The 21,519-nt window shown below is 39.8% G+C and overlaps 1 protein-coding gene and 1 pseudogene across 2 annotated transcripts in view; both read left to right on the top strand.

Annotated features, from left to right (window-relative positions):
* The window catches only part of LHFPL3 (LHFPL tetraspan subfamily member 3), a 580,909-nt gene that overhangs the window by 109,304 nt on the left and 450,086 nt on the right, over positions 1 to 21,519 (top strand). The window lies entirely within an intron of this gene.
* Positions 4,764 to 5,889, top strand: LOC119534280 (annotated as a pseudogene).

Here is a 21,519-nt window from a genome sequence, read left to right as displayed (position 1 = left end):
CCCCACAACACAGGAGTATCCAGCCCAAAGTGTCCGTGGTGCTGAGTTGAGAAACCCTGGGATGGGGCACGGAATTTAGCTGGGAAAAGGGGAGTGAAGATGTGAGATGTGGCGAAGGACAGTGAAAAGATGGCAGAATAATAGATCATAGGGCCTGATAAGGGAAAAGGACTGTTGGAGTCAGGGTAGTGGAGGTGATGAGACAAAAAACAGGTGTCGGGTTGGAGAGTCAGAATGCTTGGAATTGGGCTTTTGGAGGGGAACTCACAAGGATGTTTATATGTCACATATACACAGATGTGAACTTGAGTAATGTCTCCACCATATAGTAATTTTATGACCTCTGTTAACCTCTCGGAACCTGTTTCTCATCCGCAGAAAATGGAATATTTACCTCATTTGCCAGTTAGCAAGATTGAATGGGATGGTATATGTCAGCACTTAACATAGTGCAGCCTGGAACATGTTAGGTGCTCAGTGAGTGTTAGAAATTACTGTCACTATCATGATGATGATTAGACAGACATCTGTGGCAATTTGCTGTACTGTTACCCAAGGGGAAAAGGAGGGACAAGAAATGAGAGAAAACAGGAAAAAAGTTGACCTGAAGTCCTTTTCTTGTGAGTTCAGCTTTCCTCTTAGCTCTAATACCACATCTGTATATAATTAATTGTATTGCTAATTTCATTGTTTAGGTATGAGATTGTGTTTATATTTTCACAGTTGGAAAAGTCTGAGTGATTCTCTTAACTCTGGGAGGATATGATTTGGTGAAATTATTTTCTAGAACATTTTTCTGAAAACTTGCTAAATGGAATATTTCTTTCATCTTCTCATTTTTAACCTCTTACTTATAAAATAGATAAGTTCTTATCATTTCCCAGCTCTCCCTATATAAGACCAAATACTCATAAAATAGACCATACATAGAAGATAAGTTTCAGGGAAGCTTCTGTGTCATTTGAACTGCCGTCCCATCAACACTACTGGATTACTACTGCACAAGGCAAAAATTGTAGCTTAACACTCACCAAGTAATGAAAAATGTTACCATTCCCTGACTAATGCAGTGTGGTGTTGGGATCTCTTCTACTTTAATGGTGTTCCGATTTGCTAATGCTGCCATTTTGCAAAACACCAGAAATGGATGGGCTTTTATAAAGGGGGTTTATTTGGTTACAAAATTACAGTCTTAAGGGCATAAAGTGTTCAAGGTAAGGCATCAACAATAGAGTACCTTCACTGGAGAAAGGCCATTGGCATCTGGAAAACCTCTGTTAGCAGGGAAGACACTTGGCTGGTGTCTGCTTGCTTCCAGGTTGCTTTTCAAAATGGCATTCTCCCAAGTGTCAGTTTTAGCCTTCAACAGCTGTCTTCAAAATGTCTGTTTAAGCTGCAGCATTGAGTTCCTTCTGTTTGTACTCTTATATAGGGCTCTAGTAAACTAATCAAGGCCCACGCTGAATGGGCGGGGCCACACCTCCATGGAAACGTTCAATCAGAGGTCACACCCTAACCAAAGGTGTCACTCACAGTTGGGTGGGTCACATCTCCATGGAGACAACCTAATCCCAATATTCCACGAGATAATAAAAGATCATAGCTTTTTCCTGGGGGACATAATATATCCAAACTGGCACAAATGGTATGGTGTTTGCCACACTGTCCATTTAGGCATTTTATGCCAGTGTAGAGTTGGACTTTAATTTTCTTCTTCTTGCTTGTTAAGGATTGAAATTTCTTAGGCTGACTAGTATGTGAAATTTTTGTTCTAGTGTTCTATATTATGTTCTAAAACACAGTGAAACTCTTAAAAAAATGAAGGACATGTTTACAAAAGGAATAAAATTAAGAGCAGATCAGAGAATTTAAAAATAGGCATGTGATAGGAGTAACCTTGTCCTGACAGTTCTCTAGCTTATATGCATTTTGTAAGGAGCTTCTTTGCCCAGATATACTTTATTCTTTGGACCAACCGCATGCTTTTATTTCCGTTAGTATGTTAAAAAATTACTTTCAGTGTGTATCTTAGCCTTGGTATTCCTTGCTGGTTTGTAGTTGTGGTCCCTCTCACTTACTAGACATAGTTTCTTGAGATAGAGGAAATGAGCTTTCTTCACACCCTCATGGCCCACCCTCACCTCCCAGCACAATGCATGTCCCATAGTAAGCACTCAGTAAATGTTCATTGAATAAAATGGAATTAATGAATAACTAATAAACATTTATAGAGTACCTGCTGTGTTCCAGGAACTGTGCCAAGTTCTGGGGATTCAAACAGGCACTCAGTCTTATACGGAAGATAGTCAAATCCAGAAGGAATGGCTCACCGTCAACACTTAGTGAATGTGTTTGGAGGCATGGAAGGCAAAGTGGCCGGAAGGAAGAAGGGAGGAAGGAGGAGAAAGCCTGTGGCATGCTTGAGTATCTTCGAGGAAACAAGTCCAGTTCTCAAATGAAACCTATGTGAAACTTGTAAAGCTGGCTTTGTGGATCAGTAAAATACCATTGTTCCTAAATCTGCTAATTTCAAATATATGATAATCCAGCCTACACAGCTATTTAAATAGCAGGAAAGTTAACAGGTAAAGCAATCATAGAGCTTCTCTTCTTCCTAAAGGAAGCAAATTATTCTCTTTAATCCATTAACTGCTTGTATAAAAATGGCATTAGAATATCTTCTAGTTAGATCATTGTCAGATGATTCTTTAAAGTAGGCCTGACAGGGTCTTTGTTTGGAAATATTTTGTCAGCATGTAGTTTGAATTGCTGTGTGAGTCTGAAACAAGCAAACTACACATCTTAAAATTAACATTCTATGATCAGGCTTTGCACTGATGCCACCTGGGCCTGTTCCCTGGCTGATTTGGTCCATATTTTTGTGTTGCTTTGCTGGAATTAGAAAGCATTTGCTCTCTCTCCCTATGGGGTTAAAAGCAGACCAGTGGTTCATGTGGAACCAGAAGTTCTGAATCGTGTTTCATATTCAAATCATCTAGTTCTTCAAGTTCTTAACATTTTTATACTCAGGGTCACGGACAAAATAGCTTGGATTGATCAACCCAAGCAATCACAACTTGAAACACCTCATGAATCACTTTTGCTGTTGATGAGCAGCAGAATGAGAAATATCATCAGCAAACCTACCTTCTTCAAAATATGAAAGCTGAGTTACATAGAATAGGCCAGGACAGAACTTGGCTAATTAAAATGCATGGAAAATGCTATTCCAATAAATCAGATAATACCTCAGTGTTACAATGTATCAACTAGGTAATGGTAACATTTCACCTTTCTCACTTAGTTTTTGAACAGTAATTTAGTTACTTAGAACCACAGTCATATTATGCATCCTTTGCCCAATAGCATCCTAAATGATAGCTATTTTGTAGCTGCCTGACCACAGTTATGTTGTCTACATATCCAACCTGGTTGTGCTAGTTCCAAAATGCTAAGTTTCCCTCCACTTAGGAAGAGACTATAGAAAAATTCGTATATGAACACAGGATCCTAAAATACTCGGTAAATTGTTTCATCTTCTCCAAGAATGTAAGATATTGTGTAAGTAACTTTTCTTGCAATTAATATCTATTTTTAATTAAATTCAGTTTTATTGAGATATATTCACATAGCATACAGTCATCCATGGTGTACAGTCAACTGTTCATAGCACCATCATATAGTTATGCATTTATCACCCCAATCTATTTTTGAACATTTTCCTTACACCAGAAAGAATAAGAATAAAAATAAAAGTAAAAAAGAACACCCAAATCATCCCCTCCATCCCACCCTATTTTTCATTTAGTTTTTGTCCCTATGTTTCTACTCACCCATCCATGTACTGGATAAAGGGAGTGCAATCCACAAGGTTTTCACAATCACACTGTCACCCATTGTAAGCTACATTGTTATACAATCTTCTTTAAGAGTCAAGGCTACTGGGTTGGAGTTTGATAGTTTCAGGTATTTGCTTCTAATACATTAAAACCTAAAAAGGGTTATCTGTATAGTGTGTAAGAATGTCCACCAAAGTGACCTCTCGACTCCATTTGATATCTCTCAGCCAGTAAAACTTGATTTCATTTCATTTTGCATCCCCCTTTTGGTCAAGATGTTCTCAATCCCATGATGCCGGGTCCAGATTCATCCCTAGGAGTCATATCCTGCATTGCCAGGGAGATTTACACCCCTGGGAGTCAGGTCCCACATAAGGGGGAGAGCAGTGAGTTCACCTGTCCAGTTGGGTTAGCTGGAGAGAGAGGGCCACATTTGAGCAACAGAGGTACCCAGGGGGAGACTCTTAGGAACAATTATAGGCAGGTTTAGCCTTTCCTTTGCAGTAATGAGCTTCATAAGGGCAAGCCCCAAGATAGAGGGCTCGGCATACCAAACTGTCAGTCCTCAGTGTTTATGAGAACATCAGCAACAATCCAGGTGAGGAAGTCCAACACTTCTGCATTTTCCTCCAGCTCCTCAGGGGGGCCCTGCGTATATATATTTTTATTCTCTGCCCAAATTACTTCGGGATGTGTTGCTATTTCATTCTAACCTATACAAACCTACCATATCTCACTTCCTATTCAAAGTTCCATGTAATTATGGTATTTGAACAAACTGTAGAAGTTATATTGTTTATAAAATTTAGAGCCTGCACCAAATAAACATCTCTTTCCTTGTTCTCACATGGAAGTTGAAGTTTGAAAACACAGTCACGGGGGGAGGGGGCAGGGCTGCCACGGCGCGCGGGTGCGGGCCCTGCCTCGCAGGCCATGGGGGAAGGGGGCGCCGTGGGGCGCCGCCGGCCCTTCCCGGGCGCCGCAGCGGCGCTGGTGGCCGGGCCAAGGCGAGGGCGAGGGCGCGGGGCGCGCCGCCGTGGGCCTGGGCGGGCTGCAGGAGAATGTATTTACCAGGCAATCAAAGATCTATTCCTACATGAGCCCGAACAAATGCTCTGGAATGCGTTCCCCCCTTCAGGAAGAGAACTCAGTTGCACATCAGGAAGTCAAATGCCAGGGGAAGCCCATAGCCGGGATCTGCAGGAAGCGGGAAGAGAAAAGAAACCCTGAGAAAGCAGCTCGGAGCACTGCGAAGTCCGAGGCACAGAAGATCAAAGACGCCGGGAGGTGCCCTCTGGCATCTTTTCCAAACCAAAAATCAGAAGCAGCAGAGCCTCCCCAAACTCCCACCTCGTCTTGTGATTCTACCAATGCAACTGTCACCAAGCAAACTCTGAAAAAGCCCGTCAAGGGCAAGCAGGAAAAAAGCTCAAGGAAAAACCCAACAGAACCGCAAACTCACGGATTTCTACCCTGACCGAAGGAGCTCCAGGGAGAGTAAAGCTGAGTGAGCTGCAGTCTGAAGAAAGGAAAAGAATAGACGAGTTGATTGAAAGTGGGAAGGAGGAAGGAATGAAGATTGACCCCATCGATGGCAAAGGCAGGGGCGTGATTGCCACCAAGCAGTTCTCCCGGGGCGAGTTCGTGGTGGAGAACCACGGGGACCGCATCGAGATCACCGACGCCGAGAAGCGGGATGCGCTGTATGCACAGCACCCCTCCACGGTCTGCTACATGTACTGTTTTCAGTATCTGAGCAAAACCTACTGCGTGGATGCAACTAGAGAGACGAATCGCCTGGGAAGACTGATCAACCGCAGCAAATGCGGGAACTGGCAGACCAAACTGCACGACATCGGCGTGCCCCGCCTCATCCTCACGGCGTCCCGGACATCCAGGCCACGGAGGAGCTCCTCTGCGACTACGGGGACCGCAGTAAGGCTTCCATCGAGGCTAACCGGTGGCTGAAGCATTAACCGGCCCCCTGCAGCACGCCCCCCCCCCTTCACTGGACAAAGTACCCTCAAAGGGAATCGAATTTTTTTTTTATACGCACTTAACCTTAGTGGATTACTTCAGATGTTTTTTAAAAAAGTATATTAAGATGCCTTTTCACTGTAGTATTTAAATATCTGTTACAGGTTTCCAAGGTGGGCTTGAACAGATGGCCTTTATTACCAAAACTTTTATATTCTAGTTGTTTTTGTACCTTTTTTGCATACAAGTCAAAAGTTTGTGCTTCTGTGCATGTAGCCAAAGACTTGGCACAGGTTTTAGAGGAAAGAGTCGGACGCAGACTGGGAGGCTGGGCGATTCTCCTGCCTGGAGCTGAAGAGCTAGGGTGTGCCCCCCACATCCCCCCCAGTGGCCGAGGACATGGGGTGTGAGGACACTGCCTCCCTTCCCCCGGCCTGGTCGGGACCCCTCCAAGCTCTTGTTCCCCTCATGTCTCTACAGGCACACATTTAAGCGATGGATATTTTTTAATAAGGTTTTGCGGTAAGCTAGTCTTCCCCTCTGCTTTTTCTAAAGCTTCCTGGCCCCGTGGCCCGTGACAGTGGGTCAGGTCTTTATTTACTCTTCCACAAGGCTGCCACTTTTCTCGGCACCACAGAGCATCAGGGTGGGAATCAAACCAGAGGCAGGCAGGGAAAAGCATGGCTTACCCACCCCCGCCAGGGCAGGGTTTCCTGAGACTGGGTTAATTCTTTATAGAAATGTGAACACTGAATTTATTTTAAAAAAAAATAATAAAAATCAAAAAACAAACAAAAAAATCAAATAAAAAAAAACCCACAGAAAACAACTTACATGCACATAGGTCTTGATGTGAGTGAAGTTGCTGTGCTTTTTTTTTTTCTTCCTTTTTTCCCCCATTTTCTTTTGTAGAAGATACTTGAGATGGCACTCTATTCTAATAATCAAAAATAAAGTTTTGTAGCAGGACCAGAAATTACTTACCTGATACCTCCCTCCTGATTCTGCTGGGTTGAAGGTTGGAGACCTGCTGTCAAGGCCTTCTGTTTGTCAGACCTCCTGCTGTTGTTCCCACCAACTGAAGTATGAGCCTCCAGGCCCTGAAGTGTGGGACCCTTTCCCCAGCTGCCACCAGAGCCAGCCTCAGGAAGGCACCCAAGTGAGCAGGGCAGTGGGCAGGGCCCGGTGTTAGGAATCAAGTATAAGGCTAGAAAATTTTCACCCTGACTGTGCTGTCCCTTCCCAAGGGGAGCTGGTCCTCACTCCCTGCTCACCCTCAGTCTGGGGGGCCAGGCTTTGGAACAGTCACCTGGGATCAGCCACCTCCTGGTCCCAGGTAAACATGAATGGAGACAGGTACAAGAGCCTGTCCTCGTCCTTGGTCCCCCACCCCAGGCCTTACGATGGTACTACCTAAGAAAGTCTTCCCCCACCCTGACCCAGCACTTGCCTGGTCAGTGGTCACCAAATCGGAGGAGGAGCCGGCAGGAGTGTGTAAATGTGAGATGAAACGTCTTGGATGTACCTGCTTATGGTTTAGCTTTGTATTTAAAACAAACAAAAGCAAAGGAAATACACTTGAAAATTATTTGTCATCATAAAACAAGACAAAAAATTAAAATATTTATTGCCAGGCGAAAAAAACAAAAACAAAAAAACAGTTTTGACCTTTACCCTTTGGCCCGATTTGCCCTACTCTTAACCAGATCTGCTTCATTCATATCTCTAATTGAAGTCTAGGCTCTTTTTCAGCCTTTTTTTTTTTTTTTTTTTTTTTGACAGTTGCAGTATGCCCTAATACTGACATTTATATCTGCTGAGCTCTAGCTCTGAATTTCAGGTGTCACACAGATAACCCAACGTTCCAGAGACTGATCAGATTATACACAAAGGGATCAGCATCTCAGAGTTTGGAGATAGCCATTACAATTTAGGAATAGATTTAACTGCTGTAAGAGCTTACAATCTAGGAACCATTACAATAATCATTCCCCTGATAGGCTGTGCTCTAAAATTCATTTCTGAGTTTACACATTGTAGTTTGTCCATATTGGTGAGGCACTATAGTGTTTGCCTTTGTTTCTGGCGAACTTCACTCAAAATGCTGTCTGCAGGATCCATTTACCTCTTCACTCCTTCTGGTAGTTGTTCAATATTCCATTGTATGCTGACACCACAGTTCACCATTCTGTTCCTCAGTTGATGTACCCTTAGGCCACTGCAAATCATGAATACTGCCTCCATAAACACCAGTGTGCAAATGTCCATTCTTGTCTCTGCTCTCAGATCTTCCAGTGACATACCCCATAATGAGGTTGAGGACCTTATGGCCCCCACCTACTTAGCTTCTTGTGGAACCACCACACTGACCTCCAGAAAGGCTGCACCATTCTGCCTCCTTATCAACAGTAAATAGTAAAACATCGTTCTCTCCATGTTTTCGCCAGCACTTTTATCCCTATTTATATTTTTTCCAACAATTTCATAGAGATATATTCACATACCATACAATTATCCACAGTGTACAATCAGTTGTTCACGATACCATCATACAGTTGCACATTTATCACCACAGTCAGCATTTGAACATATTGATTACTACAAAAAAAACTTTTTTTTTTAGCAAATAATAAAAAAGATAATAAAAAGAAAAATAAAATGTCATACAATACAATATAATAGTAAGGACAGACAACAATACTACCAGGGATCCCATATCTCTCCTTTATATCCCCCTCTCATACACATTTAGCTTTGGTATCCTTTATATCCCCCTCTCATACACATTTAGCTTTGCTATATTGCCTTTGTTACATTTAATGGAAGCATATTACAATGTTACAGTAGGAATTAATACCTTTTTGTTCAGAGACGAGACCGCTCAAACCCTCTTGATGACTTAGAAGGTAACTAAGGTAGACCATTTTCTTGTCAGGTTTAAATAGTGTGGTGGTTTGAATCTCTATGTACCCCAGAAAAACATATTCCTAAACTTAATTCATTCTTGTGTGTGTGAACCCATTGTAAGTAGGACCTTTTGATGAGGCTACTTCAGTAAAGGTGTGACCCACCTCAACCAGGATGGGTCTTTATCCTATTACTGGAGTCCATTATAAGCAGAATGAAATTCAGACAGAGAAAGCCATGGAAGCAAGAAGCTGAAAGTCAGCTGATCTGGAAGAGAAAAGAGAGGCCAGGAGATGCCGCCATGTTCATTGCCATGTGACAGAGGAGCCAAGGACCAAAGTTTGCCAGTGGCCAGCCCCAGAATGCCAGTCTTTGGGAAGAAAGCATCGTTTTGGTGACGCTTCGATGTGGACTTTCTCCCAGCCTCAAACCATGAGCAAATAAATTCCTGTTGCTTAACCTGACCCCTTTCATGGTATTTGCTTGAGCAGTCTAGGAAACGAAAACAGTATCTCCCTCCAATATCTAAATATGTGTAGATGGCTTATTAACAATTGCTGTCCTGGTTTTATTCTCTGATTAGTGTTGAAACTACAATTTTTACTTAAGCAAATCTTCACAGCTTCATGTTGTACTAAAATGTCTAACCCCAAGTCCAAATTATTGGCTCTGGCTTGTCAACAGTGACCTTTCTCTGTGAAACTATTAGAATTAACCACTAAAGATTTATGAAATAACTTTGCATATCTGGAAACTACTTTATTTAGTAGTCATTATCGTTTTTCTGTTATTTTCTTATTTGGAAATGGATGACAAAATATGTTTCCCTGTCCCAAAGCATGACATTAGTATGATATCAATAAGGTTTTCTCTGGCAGGCTTATAGATTATTATTTGAAATAACCCAGCTGATAAGAGGATAACTTTGGGTACTTTCCTTTCATGCCAATACTGGCCTCTTGGACTTAAACACTTGGGTCAGGTTTAGGTTCAGAATTTGACCCAGCCCAAGCAAACAAAACCACCCCAACTTCCAAATGCTTGTCAAACAAACAAACAAACCTCAAAACAACTAGCATCCCTCTGAGAATCTGAAAACATAAAATTAGTAACTATCAGTGGCAGTTTCTGTTGTTGTTCCTTTCTGTCATAGGTATTTTTCATTTTATTCAAAGATATCTTTTTTTGTTAAGGATGTTGTTGGTGTTACTGCACTGAAAAGTTACCCCCCCCCAAAAAAAAAAAAAACCCAACCGGAATTACATATGTCCTATTTAAAACATCAATCCAAAGATTTTTATATGGAAGGACCATGTATCAATATACTTCATTTTCAATCTTCCATAAGGGTGGAACAAGGTTTTATTCTTTCCTGTGGAAATAGTTGCTAGCATCTATTAAAGTGCTCCCAGAGCCTTCCTTTAGCTTTCTGGAACAAACGACAAGCCCCTCTGTAATAGCTAAGAAATGGAAATTTTCCCTTCATTTCCTTTCTGGTCACACTGAAAATAGATTTGCCCTCCTGACTAGGAGTCTATATGTCAACAACCGCTGATGTTACAGAGGGGGAAAAAAATACCAGAGTCGAGCAGCAGTCATTTAACCTCCTGGAAAAGATCCAGGGATGTGCACTTAGGAGTCTATCTGTGTCAATCATGAATTATTTCTTGCAAAAAAAGTTGGAATCCCAGCATTACTACTTATACTATAACAGTGCACCTTAGGCAAGTCACTTAGATTTTATTTTTCTTTGTCTATAAAGGTAGGATAATAATATATAACAGGGTTGTTTTGAAGCATAAGTTAATTTATATATGTATATGAATTTGGGGCATGATTGGGGAAAATCAACAAAGAATAATTCAGGTAGACTTTGAATTCCAGTCCTGGAAAAATAGAAAGAGGACTGAGGTAGACATGTAGTTTATGAAATCAAAGTGGAACTCTTCTTGAAAGACAAGGATCTTATTCTGCTTCAGATATGGAGGGACAAAATCAAGGAGAAACAGCCCAAGGCTCCTTGTACTGCTCTGGTCTTTGCTTCTGGCAGGGCTCCAGCATCAAATGATGGGATTGTGATAGTAATTTAGAAAATATGAAGGAATAAAAGATACAATGGAAAAAAAGAGATGAAAAACAAACAAACCCAAGTTTAAAGCATTCTGTTAAAATTTGGGTTGAAGAAAACATCCTTCTAGTCTCTTGTCCTTTCTACATTCAAGTTGGAGTAATTGATTTTTCATCTAGGAAACATCTGTTCTCTGTGGAAGACGAGGATATAAGAGTAGAGAAGGATGGACTAAGACAAAAACTTATCTATCTATGTCTAGAGCCTGTTGCTAACATCCTATGTGAATGCAGATTGGTGTTCTAATTGAAGCTCGTGTTTATGTGGGTTTATTTTTAAGGAAAATGTTCTTTGTTTTTGAATTGGCCGCTAGGAAGCTCAGCCCCCTCCTCCACCTAGTCTTTGCAAGTGTTTTGTATATACGTTTTATATGGCTGATGACTTCATTTTTCCTACCTTCATTTCCCTTACTTTGTCCTGCTGAACCAGCTGCAGGACTCACCCTGTAAGAAGAAATAGGGGAAGACTCAGCCAAACCGCCCTGCAACAAGGCCGACTGAGGTTCTGAAGAAAGGGGCATTAAACACCAGGGTGATCTATCCAAAACATTTATTAGGGGAACCTATGTACAGAGACCTGCAGCTACCTTGCAACAGGTAGTGGGATGGCAAGAAGTTCACTCGAGTATGTGCACGCCTATGGCATCACTTTACATGTTATATATAGTTGAGGAACAAAGGTAGCTAAATGCCAGGAGCTTGTGTGCAAGTATTGGGAAAATATCTTGCTATGTGCTCTTTTCTCAAAGCAAGATGCTCTCAGGGCAGACAGCATTCAAGGTTTTAGCAGCCAAAGTTTGGCATGCTTCCAGGGTGTTATGGGAAGGAATGCCTGAGAAAGGGGACAGGGGTCAATCCTCGGTCAGGTAGGAGATGCTATATATATCACACGCCTCTTTGTCCTAATTTTCTCATCCCATATTTATGTATTTCAAAACCATCTCAAATCTATTTTTTGATAATAAAGTAAATAAAAAAGCTTAATTTCTTCCATCTGAAAAGCCCTCCCACAACCTTAATACTTCATCTCCCTTTTTTCCTTTCTCTTTTCTTTTAAAGACAGTGAGTTTTCTGTACTTGCTCTCATGTTTATTTATCTCTCATTCACTCTTAAATGTACTGCTGTCTGGCTTTAGCCCTGCCGCCTTTCTTAAATTGATTATCTCCATATTCAGTAACAACCTCCTTCAGTGGACACTTCTCAGGGTTTCTTTTGGCCTCTGCCATATTTGTGCCATTATTATTTTATTCTTGTTACCAACTTCTTAACTAAGCATGGTCAATGTGTTTCCCCAATGAGACTCCCTTATACTTTTAATCTCCCCACCACCACACCCTGTTGCTACCTTAAGATATTTAGAACTGGATTGTATGAATGATGCTTTTTCTGTTTCTTTTCTTTAGACTTTGCTTTTTTTTTTAACATGTTAATAAACTTTTCTAATTTATTTGACCACTCTTATTTCGAGTATTTCTTGTGGGTATCTCCTAAATTTATTTCTCTTGTTTTTAAGCATTTCTTCTTGATTGTTTCCAAAGTGGTCCTTTGTGTGGCAAACTTCTGAGGCCTTATAAGCCTGAGAACATGTTTATTATGCCACCACATGTGTATAATAATTTTTTGGATATAAAATCATAGTTCAAAGTTTTTCCCTTCAGTACTTTAGAAATACTATTTCATTGTCTTTTTGCCTCCACTTTTTCAGTTGAGTGATATGATTTCATTCAGAGTTTTGTCCCTTCATAAGTGATGGGCTCTTTCTTTCTGAAAGTTTTTAGAATTTTCTCTTTCATTTGACTATCATGTCAGTCACGTTGGTTTGTGTTTTGCCAGTGCTAGAGGTTTAAAGGGATGAAGAGGAGAAGGAACGAATGTCCAAGGGGCTGATCACCATTATACTTCAGCTCCTTACTGCACAGAGCTTTGGGTTGCCTCATCCTGTACCAGGCAGGGGACCAGGGCTATTGCTGCTGATTCTGTGATCTTCCAAGGCACTGCTGGCTGTTGGCAAGAGCAGAACTCAGAATTCAAAGCTCACCCTCAGCCTGTTCATACACTGCTGTCCCTGGCAGTGCACCAGGCTGCATTTGACCTCGCCAATTCATGACAACCTTTGGCCTCCCCAAGAGTTTCTCGCAGAAACCCTCATGCATCCTCTAACTTCTGTAGTTTCTCCAAGGCTGATTTTGGAGAAGGAAGGTTTGGTGGGGCTAGAGCATTAAAAGGGGAAACAGTTGCATGATCACTTTCTTGCCTGCCTTTACCAATGGAATATTTGTCTGTGGGCTATCTTTCTTGCCAACAATAGATTAACGTAGGGTCCGAGGACCAGAGGGGACATGAACCCTTGGAATTTTTTGAAAAACTTTTGCCCATGTGAATTTTTCTGGGGAAGGGATTCATAGCTTTCACCTTTGAAAGGAGTCTATGATTCAGAAAAGTGTAAGAACCACTTCACGATTAATGCATTGGTTTCAGGGTGTAATGGGCTGTTTGATTTTTGATGAAGAGTGAATTTAGGTGCAATATCAATCAGTGTCCCAGCTCCATTTTACAATGGCATATTCATACCCACTGTGATCTGTGAGAATTCGTCATTGAACTTGTAGACTTCTGCATGTAATGTAATGTACTGAGGATATGAATCTTTCTAAATAAGACAGCTACTATGCAAATAGACTTGGAAAGTGATTATAGCAAAGTCCAACCTAGGTTTTCAGGTTAGCTCTAATAAATCATATTTAAGATTGCCTTATGCTTAGAAAGCTATTTTATAGTATCTGGTTTCAATTGCTGATAGATTCCATAGACAAATACTTTTAAAAAGACTTACCAATATTAATAGCAACATTTTTCATTTAGACACTCATTAACAATATGATTCATTTTATTTAGTATTTACTAATATATTAATACATTATTATTTTTTGTTTTTACTAAGTGTTTTCTTACTTTGGGGCTATATCTTTTTTGTTAAAGTTGTGACTCCCTTATTTGGTGGCACAGCAACATTACAGTAAAGAAAAAACAAACATTTAAAAATGAAATTGAACAAATAAAAGTGAAATTAAATGCTTTCCATAATTTTCTTTTAATATTCCTTTATTAACAGTCATTAGACTTTTTCTTCCAGATTAGATTTCTTTTCTTATTTTTCTCACTCCTTCCTACCCAAGGTAACACATATCATTACTCTTTATGGTGGGACATTTTCTGATTTAGTAGAGCATGAAAGTGTACTCAGTCAATAGTCCCTTGCTTGGGTTGTTGAATATCTTTTTTTCTTTTCCTCTATTTTGAAAATTCATCTCAAGAAAGTTTGTTTCTGATTGAGCTCCTGTCTAAATATACACTTCCTCCTGTGTTTGTCTCAGGTTTTGGATAGCTATAATGTCTGTTTGACTATGGACTGGCCTCATGGCCTGTGATACAACTAATAAGGTCATCTTGGTCCCTTCTAATTTTCAAACAGCAGAAATAAGGCCATTTCCAAGATTCTAGAAGATAAGTGGAGAAAGTAATACAATTATATTTGATTTGGGACTATGTTTTGGATTTGCATTTGAATGTGAGGATGTCTGATGTTCTGGGGATTGTAGTAGTAATAATGAAAATACTAAAAATAATGGCAACCACATGTTCACTCACTCTAGACCTGCAATGGCTAATGTGGTGACCCAGCACATATAGCTACTGAGCACCTGAAATGTGACTGGTGCCACATATGGAAAGGATAATAGTTTGGATATATTAAATAAAATATATTGTTAATATTAATTTCACCTGTTTCTTTTTACTTTTTAGTGTGGTTTCTAGAATATTTCAAAGTTACATATGTGGCTCGCATTCTATTTCTGTTGGACAGCACGAGACTAGGTACATTATATGCATTTTGTCTTACTGAATTTTCACATCAGTCCTATGAGGCATCTATTGTTAATATTCTCATTTTTTCATGGCCAGGCTTATCTGTGGTAGAGCCAGTACTCCAACCCCATTTGTTCTCTCAACCTCTGTGCCCTAGCTTTTTTGATAGCATATTCCATCAATTTTTTGCCACCAGTGACAGCAATGTGATTGAACATGCTTCTTTATTTTTGAAATCTTGGTTTCTTTCTTTGTGATACAGCAATGTGAAATTTTCGTTCGTTTAAAATTCATGCATTTAATGGCTATCATGGCTAAAATATATACATCACAAAGATATGCACATCCACATTGTGGTGGGCTGCATTGACTACATTTAGTAAAGCAAGATGCTCTGTCTTTTTATCTCATTCACTGATTATTCAATGGGTTTTACTGAAATTCAGTGAGTAGATTCCTCTTTCTCCTGATGCCATTAAGTTATTCCTAAAAACTAATTAAATGTTGCATTTTTATGTTTGTATCAAATGGTTCCCATTAAAAATATTTGTTTGAAAGATTTTAACAGGTTTAAAATGGAGTGAAAGTTTTTCAAGGTGACACGTAATTTTCATTAAGGAAAAAAATGGAAACATTTCCATATGTTTGTCTTTATGCTCTTATTGTTAAAAATGATGCCTTTACCTTGAAGGGACAGATTAACTGTGATGATTATATTTTTTTTTCAAAAGATCTGCTTTGTAGCATACTACCATAAATAACTTATCAGAGAAGTGCAGCGAATTTAAAACCTTGTTTTTGTGCAACATCTTTAAGTTTGACAACTCTCTTAAGTTCTATACTTTGCCCACAAGATACCAGAGATAAAACTATTTTTATGTCTAGTACCAATCTTATTTAAAAGTATTGTAAAGATTCTAAAAGGCTCTACTTTAAAAAAAAGTTGGTACAAAATTAACCACATTGTTGACATTCTGCTACACTGTTTACTTCTGGCTTTTCATGTTTGCTACATCAGCTTGACTGTGCAGTAAATGGATTTCACATGTGGGGCTTTCTCTGTAACCTTACTTTGGAATTCATTTTTAAAAACCCCAGTAAAAGAAGTTCCTCCATCTTTGGTTACACTTGCACAGTTTTTCCATAAAACATTGTTCTTGTCAAATAATTCATGTACTATGAGCAGGTAGATTTTTTGATATCTCTTTCCTTTGAAGGTTACAAGAATAATTCTTCATGAAGTTCATTATTGAGGTGTAATTTGTGTATAAGGAAAATTAGAAAACATTTTGAGGAATTGATAATGAAGATACAATATATCAAAATTTAGATGCAGATAAAGCAGTACTTAAAAAATGTATAGCTTCAAATGCTTATTTTAGAAAGGAAAACATCTTTAAAATCAATAGTTTATGTTTTCTTGTTAAGGTAGAAAAAGATGCTCAAATTAACCCAAAGGTAAGTGGGAGAAAGAAAATAGTAAATTAAGATCAGGAATTACTGAAATGGAATACAAACAATAGGAAAACTAACAAAGCCAGAAGTTGGTTTTGGATAACATCAAAAAAATTATTAAATCTCTAGCAAGGTCATTAAAGAAAATAGAGAGAAAATGTAGATTACCAACCTCAGGCAGGAAAGCTTCCTTCTAGATTCTACAGACTAAAAATGATAATGAGAAGAATGAAGGAGGGGCGGGGCAAGATGGCAGACTGGTGAGCTGTATGTTTTAGTTACTCCTCCAGGAAAGTAGGTAGAAAGCCAGGAACTGCGTGGACTGGACACCACAGAGCAATCTGTCTTTGGGCATACTTCATACAACACTCATGAAAATGTCCAACTGCTGAGATCAGCGAAATCTGTAAATTTTTGCGGCCAGGGGACCCGCGCCCCTCCCTGCCAGGCTCAGTCCCGTGGGAGGAGGGGCTGTCAGCTCCGGGAAGGAGAAGGGAGAACTGCAGTGGCTGCTCTTATCGGAAACTCATTCTACTGATCCAGACTCCAACCATACATAGACAGAGACCAGACACCAGAGAATCTGTGAGCAGCCAGCCCAGCAGAGAGGAGACAGGCATAGAAAAAAAAAAAAAACAACACGAAAAACTCCAAAATAAAAGCAGAGGATTTTTAGAGTTCTGGTGAACACAGAAAGGGGAAGGGCGGAGCTCAGGCCCTAAGGCGCATATGCAAATCCCGAAGAAAAGCCGATCTCTCTGCCCTGTGGACCTTTCCTTAATGGCCCTGGTTGCTTTGTCTCTTAGCATTTCAATAACCCATTAGATCTCTGAGGAGGACCCTTTTTTTTTTTTTAATCCTTTTTTCTTTTTCTAAAACAATTACTCTAAGAAGCCCAATACAGAAAGCTTCAAAGACTTTCAGTTTGGGCACGTCAAGTCAAGAGCAGAACTAAGAGAGCTCTGAGACAAAAGGCAATAATTCAGTGGCTGAGAAAATTCACTAAACACCACAACTTCCCAAGAAAACGGGGGTGTCCGCTCACAGCCACCATCCTGGTGGACAGGAAACACTCCTGCCCATCGCCAGCCCCATAGCCCAGAGCTGCCCCAGACAACCCAGTGTGACGGAAGGGCTTCAAATAACAGGCACACACCACAAAACTGGGCGTGGACATTAGCCTTCCCTGCAACCTCAGCTGATTGTCCCAGAGTTGGGAAGGTGGAGCAGTGTGAATTAACAAAGCCCCATTCAGCCATCATTTGAGCAGACTGGGAGCCTCCCTACACAGCCCAGCAGCCCAGAACTGCCCTGAGGGGACGGCACTCACCTGTGACATAGCACAGTCATCCCTCAACAGAGGACCCGGGGTGCACAGCCTGGAAGAGGGGCCCACTTGCAAGTCTCAGGAGCCATATGCCAATACCAAAGACTTGTGGGTAAGTGGCAGAGACAAAATGTGGCAGGACTGAACTGAAGGATTAGACTATTGCACCAGCTTTAAAACTCTAGGATCACCAGGGAGATTTGATTGTTAGGGCCACCCCCCCTCCCCGACTGCCCAGAAACACGCCCCACATACAGGGCAGGCAACACCAACTACACACGCAAGCTTGGTACACCAATTGGGCCCCACAAGACTCACTCCCCCACTCACCAAAAAGGCTAAGCAGGGGAGAACTGGCTTGTGGAGAACAGGTGGCTCGTGGACGCCACCTGCTGGTTAGTTAGACAAAGTGTACTCCATGAAGCTGTAGATCTGATAAATTAGAGATAAGGACTTCAATAGGTCTACAAACCCTAAAAGAACCCTATCAAGTTCAGCAAATGCCACGAGGCCAAAAACAACAGAAAATTATAAAGCATATGAAAAAACCAGACGATATGGATAACCCAAGCCCAAGCACCCAAATCAAAAGATCAGAAGAGACACAGCACCTAGAGCAGCTACTCAAAGAACTAAAGATGAACAATGAGACCATAGTACGGGATATGAAGGAAATCAAGAAGACTCTAGAAGAGCATAAAGAAGACATTGCAAGACTAAATAAAAAAATGGATGATCTTATGGAAATTAAAGAAACTGTTGACCAAATTAAAAAGATTCTGGACACTCATAGTACAAGACTAGAGGAAGTTGAACAACGAATCAGTGACCTGGAAGATGACAGAATGGAAAATGAAAGCATAAAAGAAAGAATGGGGAAAAAAATTGAAAAAATCGAAACGGACCTCAGGGATATGATAGATAATATGAAACGTCCAAATATAAGACTCATTGGTGTCCCAGAAGGGGAAGAAAAGGGTAAAGGTCTAGGAAGAGTATTCAAAGAAATTGTTGGGGAAAACTTCCCAAATCTTCTAAACAACATAAATACACAAATCATAAATGCTCAGCGAACTCCAAATAGAATAAATCCAAATAAACCCACTCCAAGACATATACTGATCACACTGTCAAACACAGAAGAGAAGGAGCAAGTTCTTAAAGCAGCAAGAGAAAAGCAATTCACCACATACAAAGGAAACAGCATAAGACTAAGTAGTGACTACTCAGCAGCCACCATGGAGGCAAGAAGGCAGTGGCACGATATATTTAAAATTCTCAGTGAGAAAAATTTCCAGCCAAGAATACTTTATCCAGCAAAGCTCTCCTTCAAATTTGAGGGAGAGCTTAAATTTTTCACAGACAAACAAATGCTGAGAGAATTTGCTAACAAGAGACCTGCCCTACTGGAGATACTAAAGGGAGCCCTACAGACAGAGAAACAAAGACAGGACAGAGAGACTTGGAGAAAGGTTCAGTACTAAGAGATTCGGTATGGGTACAATAAAGGATATTAATAGAGAGAGGGGAAAAATATGGCAAACATAAACCAAAGGATAAGATGGCTGATTCAAGAAATGCCTTCACGGTTATAACGTTGAATGTAAATGGATTAAACTCCCCAATTAAAAGACATAGATTCGCAGAATGGATCAAAAAAAAATGAACCATCAATATGTTGCATACAAGAGACTCATCTTAGACATAGGGACACAAAGAAACTGAAAGTGAAAGGATGGAAAAAAATATTTCATGCAAGCTACAGCCAAAAGAAAGCAGGTGTAGCAATATTAATCTCAGATAAAATAGACTTCAAATGCAGGGATGTTTTGAGAGACAAAGAAGGCCACTACATACTAATAAAAGGGGCAATTCAGCAAGAAGAAATAACAATCGTAAATGTCTATGCACCCAATCAAGGTGCCACAAAATACATGAGAGAAACATTGGCAAAACTAAAGGAAGCAATTGATGTTTCCACAATAATTGTGGGAGACTTCAACACATCACTCTCTCCTATAGATAGATCAACCAGACAGAAGACCAATAAAGAAATTGAAAACCTAATCAATCTGATAAATGAATTAGATTTAACAGACATATACAGGACATTACATCCCAAATCACCAGGATACACATACTTTTCTAGTGCTCACGGAACTTTCTCCAGAATAGATCATATGCTGGGACATAAAACAAGCCTCAATAAATTTAAAAAGATTGAAAATATTCAAAGCACATTCTCTGACCACAATGGAATACAATTAGAAGTCAATAACCATCAGAGACTTAGAAAATTCACAAATACCTGGAGGTTAAACAACACACTCCTAAACAATCAGTGGGTTAAAGAAGAAATAGCAAGAGAAATTGCTAAATATATAGAGACGAACGAAAATGAGAACACAACATACCAAAACCTATGGGATGCAGCAAAAGCAGTGCTAAGGGGGAAATTTATAGCACTAAACGCATATATTAAAAAGGAAGAAAGAGCCAAAATCAAAGAACTAATGGATCAACTGAAGAAGCTGGAAAATGAACAGCAAACCAATCCTAAACCAAGTAGAAGAAAAGAAATAACAAGGATTAAAGCAGAAATAAATGACATAGAGAACAAAAAAACAATAGAGAGGATAAATATCACCAAAAGTTGGTTCTTTGAGAAGATCAACAAGATTGACAAGCCCCTAGCTAGACTGACAAAATCAAAAAGAGAGAAGACCCATATAAACAAAATAATGAATGAAAAAGGTGACATAACTGCAGATCCTGAAGAAATTAAAAAAATTATAAGAGGATATTATGAACAACTTTATGGCAATAAACTGGATAATGTAGAAGAAATGGACAATTTCCTGGAAACATATGAACAACCTAGACTGACCAGAGAAGAAATAGAAGAACTCAACCAACCCATCACAAGCAAAGAGATCCAATCAGTCGTCAAAAATCTTCCCACAAATAAATGCCCAGGGCCAGATGGCTTCACAGGGGAATTCTACCAAACTTTCCAGAAAGAACTGACACCAATCTTACTCAAACTCTTTCAAAACATTGAAGAAAATGGAACACTACCTAACTCATTTTATGAAGCTAACATCAATCTAATACCAAAACCAGGCAAAGATGCTACAAAAAAGGAAAACTACCGGCCAATCTCCCTAATGAATATAGATGCAAAAATCCTCAACAAAATACTTGCAATTCGAATCCAAAGACACATTAAAAAAATCATACACCATGACCAAGTGGGGTTCATTCCAGGCATGCAAGGATGGTTCAACATAAGAAAAACAATCAATGTATTACAACACATTAAAAACTCGAAAGGGAAAAATCAATTGATCATCTCAATAGATGCTGAAAAAGCATTTGACAAAATCCAACATCCGTTTTTGATAAAAACACTTCAAAAGGTAGGAATTGAAGGAAACTTCCTCAACATCATAAAGAGCATATATGAAAAACCCACAGCCAGCATAGTACTCAATGGTGAGAGACTGAAAGCCTTCCCTCTAAGATCAGGAACAAGACAAGGATGCCCGCTGTCACCACTGTTATTCAACATTGTGCTGGAAGTGCTAGCCAGGGCAATCCGGCAAGACAAAGAAATAAAAGGCATCCAAATTGGAAAAGAAGTAGTAAAACTGTCATTGTTTGCAGACGATATGATCTTATATCTAGAAAACCCTGAGAAATCAATGATACAGCTACTAGAGCTAATAAACAAATTTAGCAAAGTAGCGGGATACAAGATTAATGCACATAAGTCAGTAATGTTTCTATATGCTAGAAATGAACAAACTGAAGAGACACTCAAGAAAAAGATACCATTTTCAATAGCAACTAAAAAAATCAAGTACCTAGGAATAAACTTAACCAAAGATGTAAAAGACCTATACAAAGAAAACTACATAACTCTACTAAAAGAAATAGAAGGGGACCTTAAAAGATGGAAAAATATTCCATGTTCATGGATAGGAAGGCTAAATGTCATTAAGATGTCAATTCTACCC

The sequence above is a fragment of the Choloepus didactylus genome, chromosome 5 (genome assembly GCF_015220235.1).
Source record: "Choloepus didactylus isolate mChoDid1 chromosome 5, mChoDid1.pri, whole genome shotgun sequence".
NCBI lineage: Eukaryota > Metazoa > Chordata > Mammalia > Pilosa > Megalonychidae > Choloepus > Choloepus didactylus.
This window is presented reverse-complemented; position numbering and strand designations above follow the sequence as displayed.